At 38.2% G+C, this 13,449-nt stretch overlaps 1 pseudogene; it reads left to right on the top strand.

Annotated features, from left to right (window-relative positions):
• Positions 1 to 8,803: 8,803 nt before the first annotated feature.
• Positions 8,804 to 13,143, top strand: LOC122808372 (annotated as a pseudogene).
• Positions 13,144 to 13,449: the final 306 nt, after the last annotated feature.

Below are 13,449 nucleotides of genomic sequence, written 5' to 3'. Positions count from 1 at the left end.
AAGGCACTATAGGGGTGGCAAGTGCCTTTGTTAGTATCCGGAATCCCAAGGGGGACAGGTGCAGGCCATCTCTGGCAAAGCATCATGGTTTGTCGATCATGTCGTCCCAGGCAGACAGATGCTGGATCCCCTTAGAATGACACCAGAAGTTTAGCCAATTGTTGAAGTCAGTCATTTTGCCCTTGTACTGTGGTATCATTCTGGGTGATGGCAGGATGCTACTCAGGGCTAGGGTCATACCTGCCTGGGCTACAAGATCAGACAGCTCCTCCATGTCTCTTTTCATGTAGTCCAGGGAGGTACGTCTCAGGTCATTCACACCAACATGGACAATGACAGAGTCATATTTGTACTTGTTGTGGAGTGACCTGAGTGCATGCATTATGTGGTGGATCCTGGCACTTGACAGGCAGCTGACAGTAACTTTCTCCTTGTTTAGCCTGGTGAGTGGAACATCAGTGTGCCTGACTATAGAGTCACCTATGACTAGAGTGTTGGGTACGTTGTTATGCCTTATGGGCTGTGTTTGAGTGGCACACTGAGTTTGTGGGCTATGTGTCATTTGGGTTGTGTTGGGGGGGTGGAGGTTGCTTGCGTTTCTGCTTTGGAGGTCCCTATTGCTTGGGTAGATTTTTATTGAGAGCCTCCGTGAATGTAGGTGTGTGTTTTGTGTTTCTATGTGTATGTTTTGGTGGTGTAGGTTTTGAGGGACTATGTGATGAGTGTGGTGTGGTGCAAGTGTTTACCTTCTCCTCTTGACTGTCTAGTCCAGTCTTGGTGAAGAGAGCTTTGCTTCCAGTTTGGCTATATAAGTGCATCTCTCACTGGTTGTAGTGTTGGAAGGTAGGAGGAGAGGGTTGTCTGTGTACATGAGGCAATTGCTGCATTGCCCCAAGATGCCCAGATTCATCAGGTAGACAGGAGAAAACACCGGGAGCTGACCCTTAGACATGCCTAGATAGGTGCTTATTTATTGGTCTTGGCAGTTAGTGTCATTAGGCAATAGTGGATGAGAATGGATCATCCAAACAGATTTGTAAGTAGTGTTCTTCATTTGCATGCAGCTTCTTAATGGTGATTCACAGACTCCTTGGGGAGGTGAACTGGACCTATTACCTTGGGACCTGTGAGTAATACCCTAGGCCACTGCAAAAATAATGTATTAGAGTGGAGGTAATAGGAAAAGGAAACTGCCAGTAATCATTAATCTTGTCTGGGAGGAGTTTTGGTCAAAAACGTCTAGCAAAGCAAGTGAGTTATCTTTTGATGAGCTTTTGAAGGTTAGACCCTGTGCCAAAAAGCAATTTTGTCTCATTGTAAGAATTCTTCAGACTGAAAACATTAGCAAAATATCTGATGAAATGCATTATGGGAAATTAGCATCAAACAAACATATGTCACTAATAGTTACATGACAAAATCATATGTGAACTTTTTACATGTATGAAAACTGTCTCTCAGATATGCTTCACATGGTGATTCCCCTACTTATTTGCCCTAGTATTAGAAAGCTATGCACTTAACTGTTTTGTTGCCCTAGGTAATAAATATCATCAGTATTGTCATTGTCTGTGAGCTAAGAGTTGCTAAACTTTATGCCATTGTTTTCTGAGAGAGCTTAGATATGCTTAAAATATGTTGCTGCTGTTGAGCATTCCTGATGTACACCTATATTAGTGCTGAAGAGATGTTATTGCAAGATGCCTACCTTTACCTTACTTTGTACGCCTAAGTAAAGACTTTGTAGAACATTGATGAACTTTTACATTTTTTTTAGAGTTTTCCATTTACTAGGCCTGTGCACAGTCAAAAGCTACAGAAAATATAGAAAGGCCATAATTAGTGGTTGATTGCACTCTGTTTTCATTTCCAAGAAATTATGAAAAGTAAATATTTGACTTTGAACCCTTGATTCTTTGTGAAGCCACCCTGTTTGTTTCATTGTGTGGATCTAATGTACCTAATAAATGATGTTAGTATTTTACTAGCAACAGGAAGTAAACTAATTTCGTGGTAGTTTGCAGGTGCTTTCCTATATCTATTTTATAGATAAGAATGATTGTCATATTACACCAGTCTGCTTGGACTGATTCTATAGTCCAGATATGTTCAAACAGCTTCTCAAGTGCTTTTAAATCTGCAACAATTGTAGCCTTAAATGGCATATTGTCATTTCATCTTCTTTTTAAGCTTCAACATTTTCATTGCTTCCTTGATTTCACTTAATACTGGCAGATTTACCTTTATGTTTGGGGCTGAAAGGTTTTAGGCCTTTGCAACTGGTGCTTGAGCTTACCATCAAGGATATTTAGGTAAGGACTATTGAGGAACTGTCTGAAATGTTCTGCCCACAGAACCATTTGATTCCCTGCTTTTCTGATTGTTAGACTATTTTGGTATATTGATACTCTGCCATGCTTTGAGTAAGGACTCATTTTGATGAAAATGATTTCAAAGAGTTTATGGCTGTCATGTTTGACTGCAGTTTCTGCCTTTTTAGCCTTTCTAGTCAAAGAGTGCTCTCTGACCTGTTTTGCATACTCTATACTTTTCATTTTAGTTTGTTTTATAGGTTTTTGTGTTTTTGGTGCCTTCCTTGTCATCAGTGATAATAGGAAATATTCATCAAGTTAGAACTTGACAGCACATAATTCAAGAAATGTGATTTGGTGAATATATTTTTCTATTTTTAATTAAGGCTCCTATCAAGCGAGTAGCACTTTCCCTCTGAAAAGGTGACCTCAAAGGTGATTATATTGGAAAGGCTGCCTGTGAGGAGAAGGGATTTGGGTGTACAGAGAAAACAGTATTTTTCTGTGTTTGTGGTGTTTAGGCAATTGCCATTAGCGGAAATTGCATTACCTGAAAAGATAATCCTCAAACCTGAATTCAAATAACTGATCAGAAGTTATAACATATGCATGTAATATGAATGTTTTATACCTGAAATGCTATATTTAGGCTATAGTCAGTCAGTTATGCAACTGCACTTAGGCTATTCCTGATGTCTGTGGATAAATACAGCTGAGCTGTGATTCATAGAGGCCATTTACACAAGTGCCCAATGACATTGAATGTGCTTATGCAAATGTACAAATCATAAGATGGAAATGAGGAATGATGTAAATCTTCATATGCTAATGAAATATATTTTATATTGTCTGTTATTCACAATTAATTTTTCCTGCTTTTACAGACCAGTTACAGCTGTGCTATATAAAGGGAAGCCTTGCCAAATGTATTTAATGTATTTAAGTTGCAAAATACTGTCATCTACTACTACCTTTCCTTTTTTCAGGTCTGATTTGTTTGTCTTGACTGGGCCCAAACTGCTTGAGTCCAGTGGCACACACCAGCCAAGAAGGTGAAAAAAATTAGCAAAGGATAACTTATTATAACTTTAACAATCAGGAAATCCTTGATAGGTTCAGAGTGGGCAGGGACACTATAAGGGTCGTAGTGGGTATGTTTGACCTCCATACGGGCAGTGGAGGAATGCATGGGCTTCTTATTCCTGTGGAGAACAAGTTATGTATAGCCCTCATTAGAACTACTATGGAGATTTCCAAAGACAGACTGCTGACACACTGAGAATCTCAGAAGGCTTCTGCCTCAAGGATACTGCAGCAGTTCCTGGATGTACTCTTGGCACATGTGGATCAGTATATCTATTTTCTGGTGTCACCTTAAGACCAAGTTAGGACTATGTGTGCTTTTTACAGGCTGGTATGTTGCCCTGAGGCACTCAGTGTGATAGATTGCACCTATGTTGCAATTAGGTCCCCTTCTAATCCACAGGGATTGTGGTATCACAATATGAAGGGCTATCATTCAATCAATTGCCAGGTAGTGTGAGACGCATGGGGAGTACATCAATGTCTCTGCCCAGTATCCTGGCAGTGCACACAATTCCCATATCTGGCACACTAGCTCTCTCTACCATCTCTTCCTATACAGTAGGATGCCCAATTGTCATTTATTTGGTAAGTGGAAAAATATTTTTTTAATATTGTATTTAAGTGGTTATACATGATAAAATGTATTGCTGAATACAAAACTTTTTTAGTCTCCTCCTTTATTCACTCTCCTTTGCTTTTTTTTATTTTTTTCAGGTGATGTTGAATATCCACTGGAGCCATGACACTAGTGAGAAATTGACATGGGGCTGCAGAGGAGACATATAACACATCCCTGTCCCAGCCCTGTATTGTCATTGAGGGACTCTTTGGCTTTCTGAAGAGCCATTTTACATGCCAGGATGAGTCTGGGTGTGACCTTTTGTATGACCTAGTGACTGTGTGTAGAGTATTTGCTGCATGTTGTATTCTGCATAACATTATCATGCACCAGTCTGATGATGAAGTGATCCATGCTGTCACTGCAGCTTCCAGTTTTAGTCCCAGTATAACTAATGATGACCAGCTGGCAGCAGTAGTAGGGGACCTTATGTGGCAGGCTCATGCACAACATGTGGCTGGTCAGCTAAAGAGGCAGTGTTTATTCCAGAACTATGGACCATGACATTAAGGTTAGTGTTTCCTTTATTGTAAAAAAACACATAGAGTACAGTGATATATGTAGCTATGCTGTGTGGTGCATGGTCTGCTGTCACTGTTCATCTGACATTCTCTCTCACCTTAAAATAATTTTTTATTATCTTTTGGAAAAGTTACTCATATTATTGTTGCTTAAAGTCATGCCTTAGTGCTCACTGACTTATGTTCAGTGATGTCATAAGGCATCATATAAAATATAATTCACAGTTTTGCATTCTTTGATGAATAAGTTCACTGTACCACTTAAGTATGCAAAAGTAATGAATACTGACAACAGTGAAATACATCATGAGTTAATGCATTTCAAATTTAATAAAAATGTATTATACTGCTTCTTTCATATTATGACATCTCTTATTATTCTGTGATACTGCACATCAGATTAGTTTTATGCTGTCATACACAATCATTTCTGACTTCAGAAGCGTAACAAATTATCACAATTTGTGCAGTGGTGAGGGTGAAGTGGCAGTAGTTAGTTTACATGACAGGATACTCATTTTAATGTGTCACTTGCTTATTATTATATTTCTTCTGAACGTTTTTGTGCATTACTACTTTCATGTTGTATGTTACTGCCACCTGTAGGAATGGTAATCTATGTAGCAATGATTTTAACTTTCATTGATAGTGTACATACTATGTCAAGGATGAAACGCATAAATGTTTGCAGACTTAGCCCCTTCCAACCCCATTCCAGTTAAACATACAGCTGTATCTTTGAAGTGGATTCATGGTAGTTTAAAATCAAATGAATCATACAGTTCTCCTATAAATAGGCTAGATGATGCTGAATGTGATTTTGGAAAGGAGTCTACCATGAGAACTGTAAAGTGAATTGGTCCAATGTCATGACTTACTTGATCCAGGTGATCCTGCTGACACTGATTTGACAGCGCTGTGTTACTGTAATTGTAAGCTCAAAAGTGAGATACTTGTTGGTGCTTATGAATGCTGACATGGCCTGCATGATATATGTTGTGCTTTCACCTTTTCTATTTACTGAGGAACAACAGTATTATTAAGTGATTTTTTCCACATGTCTAGACAGTGCACTTTCCTCTGCCCCTTGCAAGATTGACTCTAGACTGACTCTGGTATGTTCTAATTGGTGTATGAATGGAAGCAGCCACCATACTATGTATCAGTGTGATCATGGCATTATTCATACATTGTGCCATTTCCAAGTAGTGCTGGAAATCAGCATGCATACTCTGGAGGACTCTGAACATTTCCAACTGACTGTGTGCACTGGTCTAAATCCTAACAATGTCGCTGCACATTTCTTGTTGGGCAGCCAATGCTGTACTTGTCTCCTGGAGTAGCTCTAAGAAATTTCTGCAGCTGGCTCCCCTTTGTAAAGGTGTCATTATGGACACTGTTACCTCTTAATGCTTGCCATCATCCTCAAAGTGTTGCTCTGGGTATGGAGATACTGGTATAGAGGTGTAGGTGTGCTCTTCCTATACAAGTGTGAGTGGCATGTCAACATGTGCTTGACATTGTGATGCCTTGTCACTTTCTGCAGAGTTACTAACATGTTGTGGGGTGAGAGATCCTGCCATTAAACTTAGGGACTATCTGTCACTTTCCTCATGTTGCCTTATAAATATAACTATGTTATCATCATCAGCAGCAGCAACAACAGCAGCATCCATTACACAGCTGATATTATCCAACTATATTAGTATACTTTGCCTCTGGCATTGACCCTGTAAAATTATTTGAAAGCATTAATAATAATGGAATAGCATACAGTAATGCATGCTAACAAGGGGTGAATGGGTCACATCATGCACACTGCCTTCATTTCCATTATCTGCTGATGTACAAGGTTCACCTATAATTATGTCATGTGTAGTGAGCTCATTCCCTGACAGCATTCAGTTATCTTTATAAACATGCTACTGATTTTAATCCAGCCTTCATAAACAGATGAGTGTTGCTATTTCTGGAGACATTAGCAAGATGCAGCAGTGCCCACACCACCTCTAATTATTCCTGTTCTGCCATCTTGTGTCATAGTCATAACCATGGATGTATAGAAGGTATTCCTCATCACGTGTTAATTGAATAAGATTTGGAGCCCTCCATGGTGGTATGGGAAATTGCATTATCTGCCTGATCTTACTTCTAGCATGTGCTACCATATCATTTGCCCATTTCTTGCATTGTGCCAATGGTCAAGTTTCTGCCACCCACTGCATTAATGTCAACAACTACTTCATCCAGGCCAAGTTACTCCAGGCTTGTCTGGACCCCCTTTGCAAAAAAGAAGTTTCCAATATATCCCATGTGCTGCCATGAGGAGATAATTTTCCTCATGGCCAAAATAATTATTTTTTTGCTTCGATCCCATATTTTCCATCATTAGTACATAGGGGGAAAAGGACACAGTCAGAAAGTGTGACGATAATGTTTGTATGTAATCATCTTGTAAATTACAAAATATTAGCTAAGCCTTCCTGCCACCCACAGTAAATAAAAATGTTACTTAACACAAACGATATAATTACATACAGAAATATCAATATAGCCATGTACAATTGCAATGTATTACTAACAGTTAATTCAGCTCATGAATGCAATCACTTCTGTCACAAACATTATCCTTGCTCTACCCACTGCCTTTGTCATGTACTCATAATACTGCCTTTTTATCACTGTCACTCCAGAAATCCCCAGTTCATTACACATGCCTATTGATATCCCTAGCACTGTAGAACGTCAGTAGTGAATGACTTTGTTTATACCCAGGTATGCACAATGAGTAAATTATACCACAGTAATGACCATTTACTGTCATCAGCAATCATTTTTATTGCTGCTGTCATGAAATCTAATTTCCAAATGACACAACCCCAGCAATCAGTCATTACTATCATAACATGTACATTATATATATAGAGAGAAATTAAATATGGCACTTAATTCATTAATGACATATATTGTGAAGTGTTTCTTATTAAATTAAAATATTTTTTAACATTTTTCCTTACTTTAATAAGTCTGCAGAAACCTAATGCATTTGCCACCTATCAGCAAATTAATCTCTCTCTCTCTCTCTCTCTCTCTTACCAATTTATGCACCATGTGGTACATCAGGCAATGAGCAACTTGTAGCAGGTACAGGTGTTACAGGCTCAGGTTGCTAGCCCAAGGCTCAACCCTCCTTGGAGAGTGAACCACAAACACTCTCATGCATGCATTCACACCTAGGGCCAATTTAGAGTTTCCAGTCCACCTACTGTATGTATTTGGAATGTGGGAGGATACCAGACCATCCATAAGAAACCCACGTGAATGCAGGGAGGACATGCAGACCCCACAGAGAAGGCACCCCAGCTGAGAACTGAACCAGAGAACCACTTGATGTGAGGTAACAATGCTAACTGCTACAGTGCTGCGTTCCCTAGCAAATTAATACGGTGATGCTCAATTATTTTTGAGTAAGTTCAGGGCCATTTATGTGTGTTATACACAAATTATGCTAATTTACATTACTCTGTATAAATCGTGTTAGTATGCAAGTATGTCTAGAGATGTATCAATGAATTTCAGGTTTTCACCGATCATGCACACATGGTGAAAGTAACATGAATGCACATCAGATTGACATGGATGCACTGTGGACAGCTTTGCAGTCTGCAGCACTCTACAGCTGTAAAAAGCTTGCTGCAAACATGCATGAATGGCCCTAGACTAACCAAAATCAGAATATCATTAAAAAATTCAAAATGGAGTCATTCAAATGTTAAGTTTACAGCAATCTGAAGTGTAATCCCTGCCCATCTAATATTGTGTGTCACACCTGAGCACATCAAACAAATCATACATTTCCTAACAGTTAAGAATAGCACACATAATGGCATTTATTTCAACCTCCCCAAAAAGGAAAACTTAAAAAAAATCCTACTGTACTACATGAGACATGCTAGTTTTATGGTGCAAAAAAATTACCTTTGCAAATGAGCATTAGCAATAGCCAGTATTAATCATATATTGCCAGTTTAATCAACCATAGTTGCAAAAAGTAACTGGTTTCCTTTAAAAAAATAAGTATGTGCCAAAGCAGTTTTTGTTAAACCAAACATGCCAATAATATATATATATATAGCTTTTGTAATGCCCCTGCTAGTAAACAGGGTTTGGTTAGGGTGATGTCACACCCCACAGGGAGAGGTTCTATCCTTGATTAATAAATCCCTGACCATACTTTCCTGATTGGTATTCTGGCCCTTCGAATGATGGCATCACCTGTGAAGGCACCAGGCTGCACTCCTAACTTGCCAGACAAGGAGACTGATAACTTCTCTATAATTCTTATAGGGAAGAGATCAAGGTATGGACACTTCACACCTCCTGGAAAAAAAATTGATACCTGTCAGGAGCTGGGTGACCACTTCCTTGGCAACCTTGACAGGTATAACCTGTTTCAGCCAGCAGTGCGATCATCACTTTGATGACTTGCAGAAGCATAGAGCTGACCAACTGGCCAAGTGGTTAGAACAAGTACTGTCAAAAAGGCCATTGATCTCTAGTAAAAAAAAATAATTTCCTAATGTTCACTATTTCCTAGAATCGTTAAAGATAAAAAAAAAAAAAGTTTATCAAGTTAGCATAATTAAAGGCATTTTCTAAGAAAGATGAGCATACCTGAAAATTAGTTACAATACTATTATGTAATGCAGATGAAAACATGAGCGTGTTTGTAATCATACATGCAGCTTTTTAAAAGAGATGCATACGAGTAATATGGTAACAGATGTTCATAATATATACAAATGTGACATATGCTTATTAAATAATAATCTGTACATGTAGCTCTGTAAATCATGTTCTGTGTTACAAGAAGTATTTGTTAATGATTTATAAATGCTGAAAATAAATTTACAATTACACATTAAAATTTATTATTATTGTATAATAAAATGACTTAATAGTTACATCACATGAAGCCAGTTTTGTGTAGTTCATATAAATATAACTAAAACATTTGATTGACAGAGATGTTTGTTGAAAAGTATTTCTACTTGCACGTGCAACATGGCTAAAGTCTGATACACCACACCTCAGTTAGAGTTGGGGGTTGGGGGGCTGAGGATTGTTGTGCCAAGTGAATGACCAGAATAAACTTTACTGAGAAATGTTTTACTTCTTCATTACCTATCAAATCAGACACATTTGTACAGCAAAGGAAATGCAAACTTCAATGAGCTGCTACATTTCTGTGTTTGTGATTGTTACACCTGAACATTTCACACACATTTCATACTTCTCTCTTGGATGGCAAGAAATATTGGTGGAGCATTGTACAAATTCATACAGCTATGCATATGTAAGAGAAAGTAAAAAAGAAAACAAAAAGGAGTTATTGCTCTGACAGGAATACATACACACATACATACACACACATGCACGTATATATATATATATATATAGATATATATATATATATATATGTATATATATATATATATATATATATATATATATATATATATATATATATATATATATATATATATATATATATATATATATATATATATATATATATATATATATGGGTCTACCTTGTTTTGTTGAATCTCATTTCATTGAATTTCATTTCACCCCAACCACTTCACTGAAAACTCACTTCACTGAATCTCATTTCACTCAACTGACCTTAGTATATATAGCACTGTGTAGAGTACTGTAAGACAAGTAAAAGGTATATGCCCTTTTCCCCACTGTAGTGCTATCCTGGATTTAGTATATATAGTTAGGGGGTGTGGGGGGCATAACCCCCCCACCTTGTTTGTTTTATGTTGTTTTATATATGCAAATATAGGTGAACAAGAATTATCTTCTCTTTCATCTCTCTACAACTGACGAATAAATTTAGTATAATCACCAGCAGCAACAAAGAAGAGTAGAAAGGCTTGTTGAATTTTCTAGTAAGCATAATTGAAGTCCAAGAGAATTCCATCTTATTAGTTTGTAATATGTATGAGAAGCATAAAACAAAAAGATTTTAATTCATATTAATGTAAAAAAAGAGAAATATGTCCTCGTATAACTGCTGTACAATTTTAAAACTGTTTTCTGAATTCGTCATAAGGAAATATTTGTATAGCTTTGCAGATAAAAGAAATGCAACTGAAACCATTACAGTTCAAGCTAATGTTACAAATATGTAAATATAAACGGCATTACTCTGCTTTTAACCTGATTACTTCTAGTAATTACAAAGGGTATTTTTAGTACTGTATTGGATGTATTGTATGCACATAACTTGAGAGATACACATTGCCCTTTAAGAAGTCACAAGTTCTTGTCATATGACTTCATCTGAAGTATGCACAAGCACTACTTTTATCATTCTTCACCAGTACACAAGCACTTCCCACATGGCTATTCCCACTGTATGCATAAGCACTTCCTGTGCACAGGTTTTACATCAATAAAGATTTCACTGCAATATTTCAATAGTATATGAAATAGCATGTAAACATGATGTGTGGATTTATTGCATGTTGTTTCTTTCTGCTTCCTTTTTCTTTGTTTTTTTTCTTATATTGATTATGCATTTCTTTCTCATTTATTGTTTCTCTTCCTTTTCTTTTCCTTTCTTTTACAGATTCAAATCCCTTAGGAGCAGGCGGGGCACATACCTCCCAGGCAAGGGAATGCTCACCCTCTGCCCATCTGGGGTGATCCTTGCAAGGTCGAGGTTGTGGTACCAGTCCAACAGTCACTTCGACATGTGGCAGCCTGCCAAGCTGCACCAAAAAGAAGCTTTGTAGCTTGGTAGAGGATGTACCAATGGAGGTAGCAGACAGGAGAATCCAGCTAGTTAAAGCCTTACTTCAGCGTGTGGAAGACATGCTTTCTCTGTTGGTACCAACCACCAAACAAACACAGGCCTCTAACCCCCTCAACACTGGGGTCCTGCAATGCAATGCCATCTGAAAGTGGATGTGTTTGAGGCTCTGTGGACTGGACTCCTGCTGGTAGTTCCTCAACCCTTCTTCCGTTATCCTTTTTACTATACCCTCTTACCTATCTTTCATCCACACTACCCTGTCATATAAAAATATTTAAAAAATTAGGGGATTGTTTCCCTTGACAAAAACATAGTGCCCATCCTTTACTGCCACCACTAGTTTGAACCCTGTTGATGTTTTCCTTGTGTTGTCCCTCTTTGTTTTTCTTCCCTTTTTCAATCATTCATATCTCTACCTTTCTGTTTTCTTAATGAAACAGTCAGGGTGTCCACAAAAGGATACCTCATATAAAACATTATAACCCCCCCTTCTTTCTAAAAAAAAAAAATCAGTTTTAAGTGCTGCACAGTCTGGAGTTTTCCTTAAACATTTTAAGCATGATTGTGCTCAGACATGCATGCCTGCAATATTTGAAAAAAAAAGTAACACGAACCCTCAGGCTTTGTCAAAGTAAGTAAAGTAAGACTACAAAGTATTACATTACAATTATAGATGCCCCTGGACACCAAGACTTTATCAAAATATGATTACTGGTACTTCTCAGGCTGACTGTGCAGTATTAATTGTTGCTGCTGGTGTTGGAGAGTTTGAAGCTGGCATTTCAAAGAATGAACAGAAGCGTGAACATGCACTGCTTGCGTACACTCTGGGAGTTAAGCAGCTAATAGTTGGAGTTAACAAAATGGATTCTACAGAGCCACCCTACAGCCAGAAACATTTTGATGAGATTACAAAGGAAGTTGGTGCTTACATAAAGAAGACTGGTTATAACCCTATCACTGTGGCCTTTGTGCCAATTTCTGGTTGGGATGGGGATAACATGCTGGAACCCAGTACAAAGATGACTTGGTTCAAAGGCTGGAAGATTGAAAGGAAGGAGGGTGGTGCTAATGGCATAACTTTGCTTGAAGCTCTAGATTCAATTTTGCCCCCCTACTTGTCCCACAGACAAGCCACTTCGACTGCCCCTTCAAGATGTTTACAAAATTGGAGGTATTGGTACAGTCCGAGTGGGTCGAGTGGAAACAGGAGTGCTGAAGCCTGGCATGGTTGCGACTTTTGCACCAGTTAACCTTTCTACAGAAGTAAAGTCATTAGAAATGCACCATGAAGCCCTACAGGAAGCACTGCCTGGTGACAATGTTGGCTAGAATGTTAAGAATGTATCTGTGAAAGAGATCAGATGTGGCAAAATGATCATCCACTGGAAGCTGGCAACTTTACTTCACAGGATATAATCTTGAACCATCCTGGCCAAATTGGTCCTGGATACTCACCTGTGCTGGATTGCCATACTGCTCATATTGCCTGTAAGTTTGCTGAGCTGAAAGAACAGATTGACAGACGTTCTGGCAAGAAATTGGAAGATAATCCTAAATTTCTGAAATCTGGGATGCTGCTATTGTGACTATGATACCAGGCAAGTCAATGTGTGTTGAAAGCTAATCTGCCTATCCACCACTGGGTCATTTTGCTGATCATGATATGAGGCAAACGGTTGCTGTTGGTGTGATCAAGGCAGTTGATAAAAAGACTGGAGGAGCAGCCAAGGTAACCAAGTCTGCAGCAAAAGCTGCTGCAAAGAAATGAACTGATCTTTGGAGGATTGTTTGCTTCTGTGGTTCTGCTTGACAGGGGCACAGGAAAATAATTTTCTTGGGTGGCAAAAGCCAGGGTACCTTTTTGGCTAGGCTTGTATAGGCCCTAGGGCCAATAGCCTAGTACCTACCTATGAACCTATGAACTTCATCATTCTGAACTTTACATAACTTATTCTTTTGCAATAAATGGTTGTGTTTTAAAAAAAAAATCACTTTTCCTAACTCATTGCAAATGATTGCATATTCACAGATAAACTTAAGTAATTTCCAAAGCCCAGGAATATGAATATTTTACTTAGA

This window comes from Protopterus annectens, chromosome 8.part0, assembly GCF_019279795.1.
Source record: "Protopterus annectens isolate FY-2018-M chromosome 8.part0, PAN1.0, whole genome shotgun sequence".
NCBI classification, from domain to species: domain Eukaryota; kingdom Metazoa; phylum Chordata; order Ceratodontiformes; family Protopteridae; genus Protopterus; species Protopterus annectens.
Note: the sequence above shows the minus strand (reverse complement) of the source record. Positions and strands in the feature narration are given on the sequence as shown.